General features: G+C 54.3%; 1 long non-coding RNA gene across 1 annotated transcript; it reads left to right on the top strand.

Annotated features, from left to right (window-relative positions):
- The first annotated feature begins 638 nt into the window (after positions 1-638).
- Positions 639-9337, top strand: LOC150003950 (uncharacterized). The gene is made up of 3 exons (XR_016512342.1): positions 639-805; positions 6896-7069; positions 7569-9337. It is a non-coding gene; the product is annotated as an uncharacterized LOC150003950 (long non-coding RNA).
- The last annotated feature ends 10841 nt before the right edge of the window (positions 9338-20178 follow it).

The raw sequence follows: 20178 nt of genomic DNA, 5'->3' as shown, positions 1-20178 counted from the left end.
GCGGCGGCTCCACAAACTGGGATTCTAGTAGGCCAATCACCGCTTCGCTCGCCCCGATGCCCCGCCCACACGCCCCCTTCCGCGTTCCCTCCAGCTGCGCAGAAATCCCGGAACACCGGATTCCCGGGCGGCCGAGGCGAGAGTGCGCATGCTCTGTAACTGGCCGCGGCGAAGCGTCCTTTTTCCGCGGCCTCAGGGGGCGGATTTGAAAGCGATCGGTTAGGAGAGGAAGCCGAGCTCCACCTGCCTCCCCACCAACTCCTCCCGCAGAACCTAAGACGCATTTTGGCTAATGTCATGCCCACTCCGACGCCCAACAGGACGACGGGAAGACGGTCCCATTCAGAATCCCTCCACAAACAGGGCGAGACAAGCCGCGAGCGCCCGGAAGTGACGCACACGAGCAAGCGAGCAAGCGGAAGCGCAGAGGCCTCGCATTCGTTGTCCCGGAAACCGAGCCCGTCGCCTGCGTCCCGAATGCGTCAGCAGCCCGGGCGGCCCTGGCGCGCGGGGAGCGTGCGGCGGGGTGTGCAGGTCCCCGCGCAGGTCCCCGCGCAGGTCCCCGCTGGCCGCCCCAGGGGCCGTCGGACCCGCCCCTCCACTGCTCTGCGCGGTTTTCAGCGCCGGTGTCCGGACCCCAGAGCAGCGCCTCGGCTCTTCGCGCGTTTTCCCCCGCGCCGCGCTCCCGGAGCCTCCTTCGTCGTCGCGGCTCCCCGGCGTCGTGCCGGGACGCACGGGCCCTCCTTCCACCCTCCCGGGGGAGACGAGTAGGTGGCTGGCGGCCTTTCTTCTCTTCACTTTCCTTGTATGCGGCCTCATTTTTGAGTTCAAAGGCGTACATACATTGAGTTCATAGAGAAAAATTATCATTTGTTTAAGACACGTGCTTTGTCCTCAAAGAGCTCGTTCACTTTTGGGGCAACACTTTTTTTGGTTTAACTTTCGTTTATATATAATTTGAAACAGAAAACGGCCACAGATTGTAAAAAGAATTCGCTTACGCCCTTTGCCCACGTTCCCCAAGGGTTTACATCTTTGCCCCCTTTGCGCCGTTGGCTGGACACCCGGTCACGTTCTCCACGGCCGCCGTCCCCTCCCGGCCGGACCCCACGCTGCCGTCGGGTGTCCCGTCTCCGCAGTGTCCTTCCGTCTGCAACAGCTCCGTCCTCTGTCGTTCACGACTTTAACATCCGGGAGGAAAGCAGGCCGAGCGTTCTGCAGAACGACGCTCCGTTTGAGTTCGCTTAGCTCTTCCTCGCGATTAGATCCCGGTTACGTAAGTTTTGCTAAACGTCACAGACACGATGTGAGTCCGTGGTGCATTGTCTCGGGACGCACGAGATACTGGTTTGTCCCATTTGTTTGCGGTATTAACTGGGATCACAGCTAATATGGAGCCGAGTTTCTCCATTGTAAAGTTACTGTTTTCCCCATTGTAATTAATAAGTAACTTCTGGCTTTTGTTTGAAGCTACTTTGAGATGACATAAATAGCCATTCAACTTTCACCAAAAGATTTTAACATCCAGATACCTTGAGAACGGTTACCAGACAGCCTAGTAATGATTGTCATTTACTATTTACATTTCAAACAGTGCACATGCACTATGACATTTTGGGGGAAGTAACATGTATTTACCTAGCAGATAACAGATGATCAGTGAATATTAACTGTGTCCTTTCTTTATAAATTAATAAAGAGGTTTCCTGTTGCATGGAGTATAATCAGAAGAACCAGGTTAATTTGCTATTCAGATAATTCCATTCCTGTTAGCATCTACCTCAGTGCCTGTCACATATTGGAAATAATTCCTTTGAATTAACAAGGGAAATACACACACACACCCCAAGATACTATATCGAAAAGACTGAAAAATTATAAATGTGAGCAGCTAATATTTAAGACTCCCCAATGCATGGTAGTCACTTGTAGAACCAGAAAGCTTATAAAGATAAGTTATAGTATACCCAACTTAAGAAAATCGGATTTTACTTTTAAAACAAAGTTTAAATAAGAGAATTCAAAAAAATATTCATGAGGCTATATGAGTAGCTGCAATTCCAGGCGTGGCCACCAGGTGTCAGAACAAGCTTACGTAGCTACTCTCGAAAAACTAACATGGGCGTCTGGCCTGAATTCGGATCTAAATTCAAATTGTGTCCAAAACCTTGGATTTTGTCACTTTGTTAATGGCGTCTGGATCAGTCAGTTCTGGACAAATTCAAAGTAGACTGAGGCTAGGAAGGAATTCACAGGAAAGATTTAGCTGAATGGGCAGTGGCTTAATTCTTGAACTGGCTGGTTTGAGAATTCAGATTAAACATTTTATATGTTACATATAAAATAATATATAAAAATAATATATAATATATAATAGAATTGGAAATACATGTTTTATATTACATATTAAGTTGTTATAATTCAAATTATATTACTATTTATATCTTGTGTGTATTAAACATTGAGACTGATTTTCAAAAGGAAAGACAGGCTACATCTTTGCAATCTAGCAACTTGATACGGATTTCTCTGAGTTATTCTAATAACACCGATCAAGTGGAAGGGTTTGTGTTGTTTGTTTGTTTTTTTAACATCAATTATCCATACCTTTGCCACTAGATTCAGATCACTCATAGAAACAGAGTAGAACCCCGCCGGGGGCTGGAGGTGGGAGAAATGGGGAGATGTTGACCAAAGGATACAAACTTGCAGTTGAAAGATAAATCTGTTCTGGAGAGCTGATGCGCAGCATAGTGGTTATAGTCAACCATACTGTAGGATGTACTTCAAAGTGGCTGAGACACTAGATCTTGAATGTTCTTACCACAAAAAAGAAGAAATGATAATTATGTGAGCGATGGAGGTGTTTAGCTAATACTGCGTTGGTTATCATATTGCAATATATGTGTATCACATTGACACATTGTACACTTTAAGCTCATGCAATGTTACGGTCAATTGTATCTCAGGTTTAAAAAGAGGACTGCAACCAAGCTGAAACAATGGGGATGGGACAAGTCTAAACTGTGTGCCAGCTGATAGGATGCCATAAAGCGTCACTTCTGTGATACTCCTGCCTCGGACAGGACCTGGATACATTCATGAGGGGACAACAGGTGAACCAAATGGGGTACATTCTACAAAATAACTGGCCTGTAATTTTTCAAAAGCAAGCGTCAAGATCATGCGAGTCAAGGAAAGACTCGGGAACCATTCCAGAGCAAGGAGAGTGGGGAGACAGCACACTGACGGTCAGGAGTGAGTCTGGACTGGGTCACTGTGCTTTAAAAACAGTTGGTGGAACAGCCAGTGAGACCTGAGTGGAGCCTGGGGAACCGGGGTAGCGATGCATCGACGCTCATTTTCCGACTTTGAAGGCAGTGCTGTGCTTATGCAGAAGGTCCCTGTTTGTGGAAACACACACAGAACTCTAGGGGTGTCAGTGCAACAGGTCAGCCACTTACTCTGAAATGGTTCAGGAAATGAACTTGTTTGTACTGTACTTGAAACCGAAGTTTGCTGTTGCTTAAAAGTCGTTGGGAAGAGAATTCTGAGGCCGGTCCAAGCGGTTAAAAACGCACCACGGTCTCCCGTCTGACTCCAGCACACGGACTGAGAACGCTGCCCGCCTCGGGAGTGGCCCTAACAGCGCGGCCAGGGCTGGGGCAGCGACTCCCGGGCCTCGGGAAAGGAGGAGCAGACCAGTCTCCTCAGGTCCCCCTTTCCTCCAGGCCATCACTGGGGCAGCTGAAAACCGTGTTCCTGCCATTGAACTGGAGATCCTTCCCCTCCTGCTTAACAAAGCACCACTTTTAACAAGAAAACAGCTCTGAATGTACTCAGTTTGGTGCGCCCCCAAGTCAGTGCCGGGGCGCCTGGCCTCCCTGGGGGGTCTGTCCTGAAGGGAGGACCTCGGGGGGCTCCAAGGCCATACCCTTGGTGCTTCGGGGCCCCCTTGCTTGGACGATTAGGGCACAGCTGCGGGTTTTGGAGCTAAGGGCTGGGGCTGGGGCCCATGGGGGACCTCCTTTCCCTCCCTCTCAGCCCACAGGAAACGAGGTGCAGCTCTCCTTGGCTTGGCGTGAGGATTGCTGCCTTCTTCTGTCCTGCCTGGATCCAAACGCTGCTCCAACTTCCCCTGGTGGGTCTGCATGAACCCACACACCCCAAAAAGACACTTTGGGGAGCCCCAGGAAGGCCACCTTTAATAGAACAAGGGCTTCCAGAACCGCTCCCCGTGGCTGCATGCAACTCTGAAGCCACTAAAAGCCAATCAGCAGCCGCCTTGGTAAGGCGGAACTGTGTACCATGTGACCTGCCTCCCGCCTCCTGTGCCACCTCCCCTGCTGCAGACCCACCTGCAACGGGCCACCTGGCTGAGCCCCTGGGTTTCAGAACGTCACTCTTTCTGGGCCTCTGAGTTCTTAGAGGCGCTGTTCTCCTTCCCACCCCTACCATGCCCATCGGGCACCTCTACTCATTCTTACAGTTCTAATCCAGACCCTGCACCCCACCCCTGACCCCCCAAGCAGAGGGTGGGAGTCCTTGAGACCCGCCAGTGCCTCAGTGGTAAGACTGTCCACCCCGGGCTGTCCTCTTGTCTGAGCCGCTCCTGGTCCTAGGAGTTCGTCTCCAGCATAGGGACCAGAACCACGGAAGGACTCCAGTGAGCTCTCGTCACACGAGCAAGGACAGCAATGATCATGGAACGTGGGCTACAGTCCAGGAGACCGGCCGTGGAGCAGGAAGCCCAGGCTGGCGAGGACAACAGCAGGACCCCAGGGCCTGGTGGCATCAAGCAGCCCGCCACATAGAGGGTCATCCTTAGTGCAAGCGTCACCAACTGCCTTATACGGTACAAATAACAGCCACCACCCACACTGGGACGCATGCTGCTATAAGAACCACATGCCCTGTCTCGCTGTTTTAAGGGACTCCGTTTCCCCACTGAAGATTCAATGTCCATGTGTGCTCTTGGAAAATTGACCTACCGTGGACAACATCTGCATGGGGACAGAGTCTCCATTCCCACCTAAGGGACAGTCCACGAGCCCAGGAGAAACTGCAGGTAACATCCAGAGTGAGGGCGACTTCCTTCACAGCCACAACAAACCCACAACGAAGCCAAGAGACCCCATGCCCTAGAGACATAGCTACTGAAGCATTCTATAGAAGAATGTACTTTGCAGCAAGAGAAACCAGACCTGGAGAGTAACAGCCTCCAGAGCCCGCGCCCGTGGGGGCAGCTAGAACCCTGGACGCAGCCACAAGAGCTGGTCCCTCACAGAGGAACCAGATGTGAGCCCTGTGGTCCCTCAGCCTGTCGGCCTGGAGTCCACGTCAGAGTCAAGGGGACAGTCAGGAAAGGACAGAGCTGAGAGAGCCAACTGACATACAGTCAGCCCCCACCCGGGATCCTGGGCGGGGCCTCCAGGTGAGACCAGCAGGATGGACAGAAACAGGGAAGTGCCAGCCGGTGGGGGTGCACCACGGGGCAAAGGCGTCACAGTGCGGTTTGGACGCACGTGCTTGACTGTGTGACCCAGTGACTCCCCTCTCAGGAAGAGGAACAAAACCACGGTCCCTGATGTTCACAGCAGCTTCATTCATAACTGCCCCGAGTGGGAGGGAGCCCGACGTCCAACAACAGGACAGCGGGAGGGCTGCGGAGAACAAAAGGAGCAAGGCACCAATGCTGCCACGGTGCGCGTGGTTCCCAGCTGTCCTGGTGGAAGGACGGCGGGCGGAGGAGGGCAAAGCCCCCACCTTTAGAAGACCCTAGGACAGACTCATCCATCCTGTTGCCTGGGGCCCAGCTGACTGGGAAGGGGCACAGGGACTTGTTGGGTTGAAGGAAATGTCTATACTTTGTGGCAGTGGTCACACACATGTATAAATGTATCAACCCCCATCAAATTCTACACTTAAAATGGGTACATTTGATTATCTGTAATAATGTAGCTAGTCAAGTTGATAAACGATATGTAAGATGAACTTGTAGCCCTGGCCAGGTGGGTCTGTTGGTTGCAGCGCTGTCCCAGACACCGAAGGGCTGTGGGTTCAACCCCCAGTCAGGGCACATACCTAGGATGCAGATTCAGTCCCCAGGTGGGGCGCATATGGGAGGCAGCAGAGCAATCTTTTTCTCTCTCTCTCCCTTCCTCTCTCTCTAAAAAATCAATGAATATATCCTGGGGTATTTTTTTAAAATGAACCTGTAGCAAACTTAACTCCTTTAATGAAGGAAACAGCAGACTAATTATGCAGTTTCAAAAACAGGACCTAAGAGAGAGAAGCAAATAGAAGTTTCCTAGGAGGGAGAAGACAGAAAGAGGCCTGCAAAAGGAACACAAAATAAAGCTCAAAGTTATGTAAGTCCTCTCACTCGCATCTCCGTAAGAGGAGACCCATCTGCCTGCGATAGTTCGCGAGCCCTGCTTAGGGATCGCTCTCCAGAATGTCACACCTACCCAGGGAACTTCAGGGAAGCCCCTAATTATGTCATCAGATGAACCCCACACAACGCTGAGCAGGACTCTGGCCGAACGCACAGCCATCTCTCTGCTTAGTGTCGAAGGCTCAAACCACTTTCCCATCCAATGCGAATTTCCCAGATGTGCACAAAGCATGCTGGGAAAAACCAATCTTCTACAAAGCCCTGTCTGAGTTTGGACGGTTCTTAGCGATGAGAAAGGCTTTGTGAGTGTTTTCACTTTCAGCTCCAACTCAGAGTCGATTTAACGCTGCATGATTTCAATAAAGAAGAGATGAAAAGGCTTCTCTTTCAAAAAAAGTTTTATTTTGCTTTTGACAGATCAATGTTACATCTAAATATATGTTACTTCATGACAATTTTCATGACCATTGTTAGGGCTCATAAAACAATTATTTTCAGAATTGCAGGTCTTCTGGCCAAGATGGAGGCGTAGACAGACACGCTGCGTCTCCCTCCACAACTGAGAAGGAACACAACTACCTCAGAACTAGAGACAACCAGAGATTCCAGAAAACCGAGCTGCATGTAAGTCCAGCAAACAAAGATAAAAAGAAGAAACACTCACCCAGACAGGTAGGAGGGGCGGAGCCAGGGCGGAGAGGACATGGTGTGGTGGCGACAGCAGCAGTAGCGGCAGTAGCAGGCCAGCGGAAAGCGCAGTCACATGTTTTAAAGTCAGGAGGGACACCTGGGGAGCGCTCCTGGCTCCTCACCAGACCGCGCAGCTCACGGTCCCAGCACCAGGGAGAATCAAGCCTCATTGCCTCTGACTGTGCAAACCAGTGGGGGTTGGGGCAGAGGCAGAAACTGCCAGTCTCTCAGCAGAGTCCGCTTGTTTAAAGGGCCCCCATGGTCTTAGAATGTCCGTAGACCCACCCACTCTGGGAACGACAGCCAGGGCAACAGCTAGAGAGGTGCCAGTCCTATACAGAAGTGGGAGAAGTGCCTGGAAAAGGGGCAAGTGCTGAGCAAGAGACATTGTTCCCTCTCAGACCCTTCCCCCATACACAGTACCACACAGGTTGCCCGGTACTGACGAATCCCTAAGGCTCCGCCCCTTACAATGTAACAGGTGTGACAGCTCTACCTAAGACAAAGAGGCAAACAAACACAGGAGCCTGTCAAGATGAGGAGACAGAGAAGTATGGCTCAAAAGAGGGAATAGATCAAGGTTCCACTGGGAGAACTAAGCGACAAGGAGATAACCAACCTAACAGACGCAGAGTTCAAAACACTGGTGATAAAGATGCTCAGACTTGACAGATATGCTTGAGTACGGCAAATGCGTAAGGGAAGAAGAGAAAGCTATGCTAAATGAAATTAAGGAAAATCCACACAAAACCAATGGTGAAGGGAAGGAAACTGGGGTTCAAATCAATAATTTGGAATATAAGGAAGAAAAAAACAGTCAACCAGTACAGAATGAGGAAACAAGAATTGAAAAAAATTAGAAGATGCTTAGGAACCTCTGGGACAACTTTATACGTGCCAACATCTGAATCATAGGGGTGCCAGAAGGAGAAGAGGAAGACCAAGAAATTGAAAGCTTATGTGAGAAAATAATGAAGAAAAACTCCCCAAATTTGGCAAAGGAAATAGACATACAAGTCTCAGAAGCACAGAGAGTCCCAAAGAAGCTAGACCCAAAGGGGACCACACCAAGACACATCATAATTAAAATGCCAAAGGTTCAAGATAAAGAATTTTAAAAGCAACAAGAGAAAAGCAGAGTTACCTACAAGGGGCTGCCTATAAGACTATCTGTAGATTTCTCAAAAGAAACTTTGCAGGCAAGAAGTATTCAAGGTGATGAAAAGCAAGGACTTACTACCAAGACTACTCTATCCAGCAAAGCTATCATTTGGAACGGAAGGGCAGATAGAGTGCTTCCCAGACAAGGTGAAGCTAAAGGAGTTCATCATCACCAAGCTATCATGATATGAAGTGTCAAAGGGACTTACTTAAGAAAAAGAAGACCAAAATTATGAACATTAAAATGACAACTAACTCACAGCTATCAACAACTGAATCTAAAAAATAAAAACAAAAACAAACTAAGCAAACCAGAATAGGAACAGAATCATAGGTGTGGGGATCACTTGCAGGGTTATCAGCTGGGAGGGGGAGGGGGAGAAATGGGGAACTGGTTGCAGGGACTAAGAAGCATAATCGGTTGGTACAAACAGACAGGGGGAAGTTAAGAATAATATAGGAAAGGGTGAAGCCAGAGAACATATATGCATGACCCATGGACATGAACTAAGGGGGGTGGGATTGCTGGAGGGAAGGGAGGTAATTCACAGAGGGGAACAAAGGGAAAAAATGTTGGGACAACTGTAACAGCATAATCAATAAAATAAACTTTTAAAAAATTATTTTCATTAACATTTCCCCAAATATTATTGGATACTGTAATATCTTAACTTGGCCAAAGGTAACTGATATAAACAATATTTCCATTTTCCCCGCTTCTTAGGAGCACATTGGGTTAAACGGGGCGCCTCTAAACAAGACTAACAAGTGTGTATAACAGTCACGTGCCAATTTCTGGTAGTACTGCCTGAAAAGGTGTAAGTTTTGGTGCACTGCCCAGAAACTGAGAACGTGAATGAGTTGCCCTGGCTGGTGTGGCTGAGTGGACTGAGCGCCGGCCTGCAAACCAAAAAGTCGGGGTTTGATTCCCAGTTGGGGCACACACCTGGGTTGGGGGCGTGCAGGAGGCGACCAATCGATGTTTCTCTCCCTCTCTTTCTCCCTCCCTTCCCCTCTCTTTAAACAATAAATAAAATCTTAGAACATGAATGAGTCTAATGACTGGGTAATAAACATCTCCCAGATTAACTAGTTTCAGTTATTTTCTTTCTACACAATTGAAGGAAGACCAGCCGAGTTGTTTGTTGATAAATCACTAAGAAGAACGGTTTTGGCCTCTAGCACCGGCTGACAGCGTTAAACAGTTCGGAGCCCTGAGCGGCGCCTGCGAGACACTGAGCCTTCTGTTGCCGCCTACTCGTTTCCGTGAGCGAGGCTCCCGACAGCACCCACGCAGCCTAACGCTGGAAATAGGACTGGTGCCCGGTCTCTCTCATTCCAGCCAAAGATAAATATTTTCTTTCCAGTAAAATTTACCTTTACGTGAAGTTAATGCTTATCGAAACGTAATGTATTTACGATGTTTGGGCCAACTGTGTACCACTAGTAACTTAACTGATAAATCAATGAAGAAGAAAACATTCTAATGTTTAGAGCCTATGGACTTAGGAATTTTAATTTTAAAAATATCAATGAACAGCTCTTTCTACTGAAGGGCAGTTGCAGCTTGTCAGGTGGCCAGTGACATAATAACACTTGGTGCGCAGGCAACGGAGCCATGAGGTTGGAGAGGCGTCTGCGCAGGTCTGTTCTCAGGGGACTATGATAATATGGCATTTAGATTCCACTTGCATTGATTTGAAAATAATGTTTTAACTCAAAATTGCAGTGATTATGAGTGCTGGGATTTGTATCCTTCGCAACCAGTACTTAAATTGGGAACATTCGGGTGTCGGCATATAACCCACCTGAGACTTCAGAAGCCTCAGGCCCCCAGAGCAGCAGAGACTTCTCAGTGCGCACGCGGGTTTCCGTCGGGGGCGGGCAGAGGCACCCTTCAGTGAGCCCTTCCCTTCTGCGTCACAGCGCTGGGGGGAAGACAGAAAAGGGGGAGATTGGCGAGTGTGTGATGATTGTGCACACACACGCACAACACACGCACACAACTCATTCCCTCTGCTCACGCTGCAGGAGGTGGCTCAGGGAAGGGACGCGTCGTGCCCACGGTCACAGCTGGTGGTATCTGAACCCGCTGTCTCATCTCAGGGATCAGAGTGACCACCGTGAGCCTGCACTTAGCAGACAGTGCTGTCAGACCACGTCGGACTCACCCCAGAGCCCGCAGCGGGGCCGGCGCCCAGGATGAGTCAACACCTGTCACTGCTGTCCGGGCACCCGCTCCAGTCGGGCTCTTGACATGCCACTTCCCTGCTCCGCTCTGCCCCCTTTCCCTTGGCCTGGGCACCCATCTGGAGGGCACGCCCTGGCTGGTTTGGAGAACTCCCTCTCCCGCCAGCGCCAGCCTGGGAGTTAGCTCCTGAGGCCAGCAGGGCCCTGTCCACTGACAGCTGAGGCGCGGGCCGAGGTGGGACTTCCTTGGACTGAAACTATTCTCCTCCCCCCACCCCTGGCCTTGCCAAGAGGCAGGCAGCAGTCGTGAGCCCGAGCCCGAGCTGTGGGTCAGGGAGAGCACCACAGGCCTGGGGGCCTTCTCCTTCTGGGGACTGGTCCCCGACCTCCCAGGCAGTGGGGGCTGCGCCGGCCGAAGCCTGGGGCCAGGTCAATTGACGCCCTTATAATCTCACTCCTGGAATAAGTCCACTTCAGTCCATGTCCCCAGTACGGGTTCAGGAGCAAACACTCAGCCAAGTGCATTTCCGTGGGAAGTTCACTGCTGAGCCACAGCGCTGTGTTCTTCTGTCTCGACGATGAGGGATTTCTCATCAAAGGCACACAGTTCATTTCGTAGGACGGGACAGATGGTTCCTGAAAACTGCCTGGCAGGATGGGTCTGCGGCAGTCAAAGCAAAATGTTGCTGGCAGTGCGGCCACGGCATTTTCCCTGATGGTCGACTGAAAGAAATGTTTCATCCACTTCAAAGCCTTATTTTTCTGATCTCTACTTGGATCCTTTGTTATGAACTACCTCTGGACGGCCTTAAATTCGTGCCCCTGGGGCACTGTGAACCTTTTAAGCAAATCACCCTCATCCTCTGAGCATTTGCTAAGCACCTACCGTGTGCCAGCCTGGTGCCTGGCACAGGAACGAGGAACGGTCCCCGCCTCCCAGGACTCAAACTGTGAAGCGCGTGGAGAGGAACTGGGAGCAGGGTTTTCGGGACCCCTCCCTCCCTCCGACCCGGGTGTGGCTCACACCCTGCCTGTCTCCCGTCAGGCTGAAAATCGCCAGTGTGCACTCCTGGAAGGAAGGACACGTGTCTTCTTTCAGACACGACAGGGGCCGGGACAGCCAGAGGGACCTGCGGAGACTCGCCGGATAAGAAGTCCATACACCAGTGAGCGAGGGTTGACACAGCAGCTGTATTTTTTATGGTAAAATGTGTTGCAAGAAATCTGAAAGTGAGGGAAAGAAGAAAACTGATCCATCCTTGCACGGCATACCGCTACCACTGCCACAGTAGCATGTGTTTCCTTCTTCCAGTCTAAGGACCAGGGAACGACCGGGGGAAAGGGCAGAAGAGACCCTTGAGTACGGAGTGAACACGCAGGGCGCCGAATGCACAGAGACGAGAATGTGGCCCGTAAAGTGTGTCTGCCAGTGGCAAGCGCTGGGAAAGAATGTGCAAATCCCACTGACACCACGGGGCTGGGGTGGTGGAGGAATACGGAGCGTTCTTTCATTATTTCTAGAACCTTCCGTAGTGGTGGTGTGGGCCTCATGGCTGCAGTCAGAGGAGGCGCTGAGACGCTCAGTGCACTGGGCCCAGCTGAACAGAATCAAGTCTGCAAGGGAGTCAGAGAAACGGCGGAGAAAGAGCCAAGGAGACTCCCCGCACGTGGGAGCTGTGGGAGGAAGAGCCCTGAGTGTGATCTTGCCTCTTCACTATCCCGTGCCCGCGGGCCGGCCGACTAGCCGCTCTGAGCCTCGGCATTGCCATCTGTAAAACGGGCTCGGGGGACTGAGAGAGGACCACTGCTTTGGACGCAGCACAGGGGCAGGGGGAACGCCAGCTGGACTCACGTGCTGGGCACGAGGGCAGGGCTGTCCACAACGGTCTCTCCACGGAGTGTGCATTATCCCCGTTTAACAGGGCAGGCCACTGAGATCCGACGACGTGAAGGAATGTCCCCAGGGAAACGGCAGGACATGGACAGAGGGAGGGGCGCTGAGTGGTTCTGGTGTGAGGCCGGGGGCCTCGCGGTGCCCTCACTGCCGTCAACAGCACTGTTTTGAACACGCGCACCGGCCACCTTTTCCAGACCTCAGATGCTCTCCTTAGAGACTATGCAGAGGCAGAGCCGCTGGGTCAAAGGCGCAGGCCCTGTAACGCCTTCGCCACCACGGCACCTGCCGGCCCTGCGGTGGCTGTGAGCCTCGCCCCGGGAGCCTCGGTCCCTCAGGAGCAGCGCTTCAGCTCATCATCCTTCATGGACCACACTCGCCGAAAATTGCCATGACAACTTCTGCTCGACCAGAGGAAGCTCTGACGAGGTTGCCCACACCGAGCTGACAAGGTTCCGGGCCATGAAGGAGGCCGGAGGCATCTCCACGGGACTCCAAGCTTCTCCCAGACCACGTGGGAGGACACAGGCCCTGGACGGCCCTGCCCTGCCTCCAAGGGGCAGTGGCGGGCGCCTTCTCTGGTCCTGACTGGCTTTGCCTGAGAACACCCACTTTGTCAGCTGTAGTAACATGAATGTTTGCTTGTTGCTTGAAATGAAAGAAGTCCCAAGAGACTTCTTTTAAAAAAAAAATCTTGCTCAAAATCTCTCTTAAAAAAATTAAAAAGCTAAGATTCCCCTAAAGGCTAAACGTGTCCTATAAGAAGTGTAAACTTCATGTATGTGCCTCCTAGGCAAACCCACCCAACTGGAAGCATATTTGGGACCCGCGAGGCTCCGATCTAGATCTTCCTCGGCTGCTTCTGTGGCTGCCGGCCCACGCCCAGCTAGAGGTCTTCTGTTCGTAAATGACAAAAGCAAGCACGGGTGGTCCCTTTTCCCTTCCTACATAGGGATCAGATCGAGGTGGCTGGTTCCTGAGAGGGCACCAGTGTCTTTTGTCCTCCAAGCCAGGAGACCTTTGAAAGTGAAAGGCGGCCCTGGCCGGGTGGCTCAGTAGGTTGGAACTTTGTCTCTTACACCAAAAGATTGTGGGTTTGATCCCGGGTCAGGGCACATATGTAGGTTGGGGGTTCGATCCCCAATCGGGCATGTGTAGGAGGCAACCAATCAATGTTTCTCTCCCTCTCCCTGTTTCTCTCTCAAATCAATAAAAACATATCCAGAGATGACAATTTAAAAAAGTGAGAGGGGGCTCTGATAATAATTACTGGTTCAAAAGGCATAACCCAGGGCCCATGCAGACCCTCAGCTGCTTAATCACAGGGGAAATGGGATCGGCTGCGCAGAGACATTTACTTACGGTTAGCCCTGGGCCAGGTGCGGGTCCTCACACCAGCCGCTGTGCTTCCTTTGTGGCTGGGCGAGAGCCAGAGTAACTTGCCTGATGCCACAGACCAGCAACCCCCCCCCTCCGCCCCAAGCGAGCCACAGAGATAAAAGTGCCCCAGGAGGTGGCCGGTGGGGTCAGCGAAGGCAGGGCTGGACAAGTTGGGAGGCGTCGGAGTCCCTGGGGGCCCAGGGTTGAGGCATGGGGACCCAGGCGCAGGTCTCTGGATCTGAGGGTGAGTGCTTTGCAAAGGCCTTCCACCTGGGCTGAGGTCAGCCTGCCCCCCACCCCGCCCCCCAGCGGGGCGGGGCGGCTGCAGAGGAAGCTGATGGGAGTCAACTGCAGGTTCTCGGGGCCTGACAGAGGCAGCGACCCTCAGGGCTCTCGGCAGGACTGACCCGGTCCCTGCCTCGTGTACCCCCCGCCCCCACTGGGGCCAGCCCACCTACCAGGTGGCCATTAACCCAGACCCCCGCAAGTGCCAGGTCCTGATTGGGAACACCCAAGTCTTCACGCAGTCGCCACAGTCCCAGGGAGACAACAGGACTGCGCTGACCCAGTTAGCAGGCAGCCAGGGGAGGAGTCTGGCCATGTGGGCAACACATGAACGCCCGGGGACCCGAGTCCCCAATTATTTCTGAGCCTGATCACTGGTGGGTGGAGGAGTTCTGTGGTCTGTGAACCAAAAGCTCAGTTCTGGAAGCCTGGGGGTCTGGATGCGTGGGGCCAGTGCTACAAGTCCACCGTGGGTCCAGCCAGCTTCTGCTACTCCATTATCATTTCCCAATCAACGCGTGCTTCATTTCCACTTCTCCAGGTGTTTTTTTAAACCTTTTGTTCTAGGTGCTGTGGGAGGGGGGGTGGTTGGGGTGGCAGAGGGGATTGGGGGAATAAATGATAGTGAAAAAATACAATAAAAATGTTAAAGAACAAGTCCGGGATGGTGTGGCTCAGTGGATTGAGCACCGGCCTGTGAACTGGAAGGTCCCTGGTTCAATTCCTGGTCGGGGTACAAGCCTGGGTTGCAGGCCGGGTCCTCATCGATGTTTCCCTCCTTCTCTTCCTCCCTCCCTTCCCCTCTCTCTAAAAAATAAAATCTTTTTTAAATATTAAAAAACAAAAGAAAAATAGACGGTGTTGGGAAACTGAATATCCTCCTGCTAAAGAACAAAGGTGGACTCATCTACTCTATACAAAATGAACTCAGTGGCCGGACAGAGAAGCGCAGCATGGTCCACCCCTGCAGTGGGATGTTATTCAGCCTTACGAAGGAAACTGTGACAGATGTGATAATGTGATGAGCCTGAGGACATCATGTCACGTGAAATAAGCCAGTCACAACAGGACAAAGTACTGTTATGACTCCACTCCTATGGGGGACCTAAATGAGTCAGATTCACAGACAGCACGTGGGCGGTGGTGGCAGGGAGCCGAGTGAGGGGCGGCAGGACAAGGAGCGTGTTCAGTGGGCAGTTTCAGTCGGGAAAATGAAACAAGCCCTGGAGACGGGCAGGGGTGTGCACAGCGATGTGGACTTCCTTAACGCCATGAAGCTGTAGACTGGAAATTGGCTAAAAAGATAAATTTTATTTTGTGTATATTTTGCCATGATAAGAACATATTTGAAAAATCATCTATCAGGCCCTGGCCAGTTAGCTCAGTTCGTTAAGTGTTGCCCCGATACACCAAGGTTGTGGGTTCGATCCCTAGTCAGGGCACTTATAAGAATTAACCAATGATGCATCAATAAGCGGAACAACAAATGGGCGTTTCTCTCTGGTGCTCTCTTCCTCTAAAATCAATGAATTAAAAAAAATTTTTTTAAATCACCTACCTTCTCACTTCACTGCTGCAAACTCTGCAAAGAAGTGCCACCATCACATCCTGGACCACAAGGCTCTGTGCAGCCCGCCCCCCACGCCCCACCCCCTGCCCCAGACGCCTGTCCGTGAGTACCCGTAGCAGCGGCACCGCCAGCTGCCCACTGCTGGCAGTGCGCCGGTGGGCTCGGGCCTGCCCCTCCTTATCCCGGTATTCAGGCCATTATCTGTAATGACAGCCTGGCATAACTGTATTTTTACAATTTGTATAATTATACTCTACCGAGCTAAATGATCACTATTGTATTATGAAACATTTATTAAGCACTTCTGGCCACGCAAAGCCAATAAGATGGAGCTCCAGCTCTTGAGTTCTCCTTCCTAATTCCACCCAAATTCACTTCAGCTTAGCTTCTTCCTCCTTCTTGGAGGGCCGGGGCCTCGTGTACATGAGCTCATCTGGGCTTCTCATGATGCTGGGGAGCAGGGCCTTCCCCCCTGCCTCACAGACGCCGAGGGACTGAGCAGCAGATTCGGGGAGCTGGGGTGCAGCCAGGAGAGACTCAAGTCTGGGTCTCTGATCGCGTGCTGCCACTCTGCTCAGCAAGAGCGGCCTGGCTTACGTGATGTGCGTATTTTTTTCCTTACTTAACGCTTTACGAGCCAAATACTGTGCTACGTGCTAGCCCAGCAGGAGAAACTAATGAGCAAACGAACAATCTAGCCAATGTCCTAGGTCAAAGGCTCGCAGGGGCCAAGCGGGTAGCAGGAGTGGACAACGCAGACAGGCGCGTGGTGGGCCCATGTGAACCTGAGAGTACGTGGCTCACCGAGAGGCACGCAGATGGTGTCACGAGGCCACATGGGATCTGCGATGTCACACTGTCCCACTCTGCAAGTTTAGACTTAGAAATGAAATCTGTACAATTTCAAACGTTGGGAACTTTGGCAGGTGCCCGTTTTTACCTAACCCATAACCATTCCGCCTTAAGTCTCGCCTCCCACCCCTGCTCGGGTCACACGCTCCTCTGGGGTCTCGTGGTCTGGCGCTGGGTCTCCACCAGCCTCCCATGGCAAATCTGAAGCTGCGGTTCAAACGGATGTTATTTGCATAAGATACATCTTTATGCCAAACCCCCTGGAGTCTGTGCTGTGACTCCGTTACGGGGCCCTGCCAGCACTTCTTCCTGGAGCGCTCTCCCCCAAGACAGCCTGCCCTAGTCCCGCAGGGTCACTGGGTCAGACACAGCAGCTGGCTCAGAGGCAGCTCACATGGTCTCCGAAAGTCAGAGCCCCCAGCCCAGGAGGCTCCAAACCTCTCTCCACCAGCTCAGCTCGGCAAACCAATTCCCAGCCGCTGACGCTAACCACAGCGCCCAGACCCTCTGCAAGGCCAGCTGCATCCATGAAGTCAGGCGGAACCCATCGGAACTGCCCCCCGTCTGCTTGCTGATAAGGCGCAGGACAGCCCAGGTCTCACAGTGCAGGCACATCTCCCACACTGGGCACGCAGGGACCCGACTCCCTTTAGGACTTAAGTTAATGGGGAGTGTCGAGGAGGCGGGCATCCCCTTCCTTGCCAGATAAGCCCCTCAAGTGAGTGCATAACAGGACAGCAAGCAGGTGAGGAGTGGTGCCTCCGGCAGGCAGGGGGGCTGTTTACACGCCAGAGGCTCCGATGGGTGGGGGGAGGTTAGGTTCTCCATTTGCTGGTACCCCCCCATCTATCCCCACCCCTCCCAACGACAGCCTGGCCAAGGGTAGGCCTTCAATTTACCTCCCAATCTGCATCAGGTAGGATCAAAGGGAGGTCTGAGTGTAGCCCCATCAGCCCGAGGCTACACAAGACAAGGAATCCCTTAGGGCCAGCCCAGGACACAGGCCTGGCTGGACCTGGGAGCTGAAAGCCCTGAGCTTTCCATTTTCTCCGAAATCTCTCCAATGCCATCAAAGGCCAGCCTGTCCTGCAGGCTCCATTCTCACCGTGATGGTCACTCACAGCAGCATCCCCTTTAACGAATACCTGACCCAGGCAACGAGGTGAGAATGTAGGGGACCCTTCTGCTGGGGTATGCTGGCAGTGAGGTCACCCTGCCGGGGGACTCAAATGTTGGGAAATTTTAGTTTCAGGTACCAGCTAACAAGCTTAGTAACCAATGCATGTAAAAGCCGTTGTTCCAGGAAGTGCAGGTACGGCCCACCTTGACCCCAGGAGACCACAGCAGTTCCAGCTTTGGGCGCCGGGAGGACCGCGGGCCATCAGACGGTCTCTGAGCCACTGAGGGGGTGACACAAAGGCCACCGCCCAGGGCACAGATGAAAGAATGCTGCAGCTTTTATCCGATTAACCTTTTCCCTGAATCCCAGACCCCTTGCCTACGCTTTTCTTCTCCTTATGAAAAGGGCCCGTTTATACTGGAATTTAAGACGGTCTGTTAGGGCACAAACCCGCGGTCTTCTCAGCTCGCCGACCATCTCAATAAAGCGTCCGTAAAGATCCTGTCCCTGTGCTTATTGGGTCTGGTAGGTGACAGGCGACACAGCACCGTCTCTGCACAGCACACAACCAGGCCGGACAGCCAGCTCGAGTCCCACTCTCCTGGGCCTGTTTCCTGGGACCTCGCACAGATGTTCACGAGTCGGTCAACTAGGAAAGCGAACGCTTCTTCAGCTGTTTCCCGCAGGAAGGGGCTTAATGGCGGGAGCTGACTTCAGAGGCGCTGGGGGAGCTGTGGGGGCCGGCGGGAAGGGTGCTCTGCATGAAAGGGCGGGGGTGCTACCCTGAGCTCAGGAAGGGGTCCTGCCCCAGGCCCGGAGCCCGGAGCCCAGGGGCCCAGAGCGGCTCCCGCTGGAGGGGCTGCGGCGGAGCAGAAGCCAGGGGGTGGAGCCGCTCAGCCCCCACCCTGCCCCCGGCAGCCCCCCCCTGCCGCCCATGCCCTCCCATAAGCACATGCTCAGGACCCCTCTGCCTTCCCAGTGCAGGCTCCCCGCTTTCCTGGGGGCAGAGCGAACCCGAGGTCGGCGGGCAGGGGTCCGGGACAGACAAGGACGAGCGCCAGAAGTTAGGGGCCCCCCAGCAACGGAACGATGCTTCTTCTGGGCGGTTCTCCTGCCGCCTCAGGTCGGACGCGGTCCTCCTTCTCCAGCGCGGGGGGCACGTCCCTCTTCCGGGTGTTCCCTTCTCTGCCGTCTGTCCGTCTCCGCGCAGCCGGCGGCGAACACCAACCCGGGCGCACAGCCCGGGTCTCTGGGTTCTGGAGGCTCTTTGCCCTCCTCCTGCCCCGCCGCCCTTTCTTCCGATGAGCTTCACCTACTAATGTAAATGCAGGGAAATCAAGAGGGAAAAATCACGTTTCGAATAATTCCCCCATTAAGACCCCAAGCTGTTGAGACAGCAGCGAGGCTTCCAGGGATTCGGGGGGCAGAGGACACGGACGGGCGCAGACACGCGAGCTGCGGGCCGTGCCTGGGGCGCCCCCCTGGAGCTGTGCTGCACCCCGTCCCGTGTCCCTCCGAACCCGCTGCGCAAGGGCCGGTTCTGCTTCTGCTTCCTGGCCGGGAGCCTCCTGACGCCGAGTCCGGTGAGAAGCCTCCGCGGGGCGGCCGCCCTCACGGCCCCTGCGGCGCGGGGAGGAGGACGCGGAAGGGAGTCCGGCGGCACCGGGGGCGGCTCTGGGGGCGCTGAGGGGCTCCCCGTCCCCGTCCCCACAGCAGCCCCCACAGGGGCCAGCATCGGCTGGAGAACCCCTGCCCCTCACAGCACGCCCACGCCACGCGCGTCTCTCGTGTGGGCCGCGGACCCCTCGGCGGGGTTGGGTGGCGCGGCCGGAGTCTCCCCGACGGCGCCGCGGCAGCGGCACCCCTGCCTCCGCCCCGCGCAGGCGGCGGGTCCCGGTGAGCCGTCGCCAGGCAGCGGCGGGCTTTCCGGGGGGACCCGCTCCCTCGCCCCAGGACCCCGGGCCCCCGCCCGCAGCCGCAGCCCCTCCGTGGGCTCGGGGCGCCCCCCTTGCCCGGGCTTCCTCTGCAGCCCGGAGCTGGCCTGGCCCGGCCCGTCTCGGGGCTCCCCGACCCCCCTCCCGGCTCTCGTCTCCGCAGCCCTGCCCGCAGGAGCCTCGGTTCTCCCGCCACCCCTGAGCCGGGAACGGAGCTCTGTGCCCGGCGGAGCCCTCGGGCCAAGGCCTGGGGCGCACGGTGCGGAGGCGGGGTGCTCGCCGCCTTGGCCCCCACGGGCCGGGGCCGGACCACACAGCAGGTGGCGCGATGACTGGGTCCCCGCGGCTGGAGGTGGGTGCGACGACCCGTCTCCACAAGCTCAGCAAGCGGGGACACCCGCCGCCCGGCCCGGGCCCCCTCACGAAGGCCGAAGGGCAGCCCCTCCCAGAGCCACGAAGCCCGCAGACCGCGGCCCCCCGCGCGCGGCTGACACTCCGGACCGCTGCCGGGGCGCCGGGCAGAACCACAGCCGGAGGCTGAAACGCGGGGCACGGCCCGGCCCGTGTGACCACCCGCCTCGCCTGCGGCCACACTGCCGGGGCGGGGGTGGCGGTCCCTGGCATCCTCCCCCCCCCCCCCCCCCCCGCCCCGTGACCCGCTCCTCCTTCCGGAAAAACCCTCCCCGACGGGCTTTCGGGCGCCTA

This window comes from Furipterus horrens, unplaced genomic scaffold, assembly GCF_987537825.1.
Source record: "Furipterus horrens unplaced genomic scaffold, mFurHor1.1.pri manual_scaffold_7, whole genome shotgun sequence".
NCBI classification, from domain to species: domain Eukaryota; kingdom Metazoa; phylum Chordata; class Mammalia; order Chiroptera; family Furipteridae; genus Furipterus; species Furipterus horrens.
This window is presented reverse-complemented; position numbering and strand designations above follow the sequence as displayed.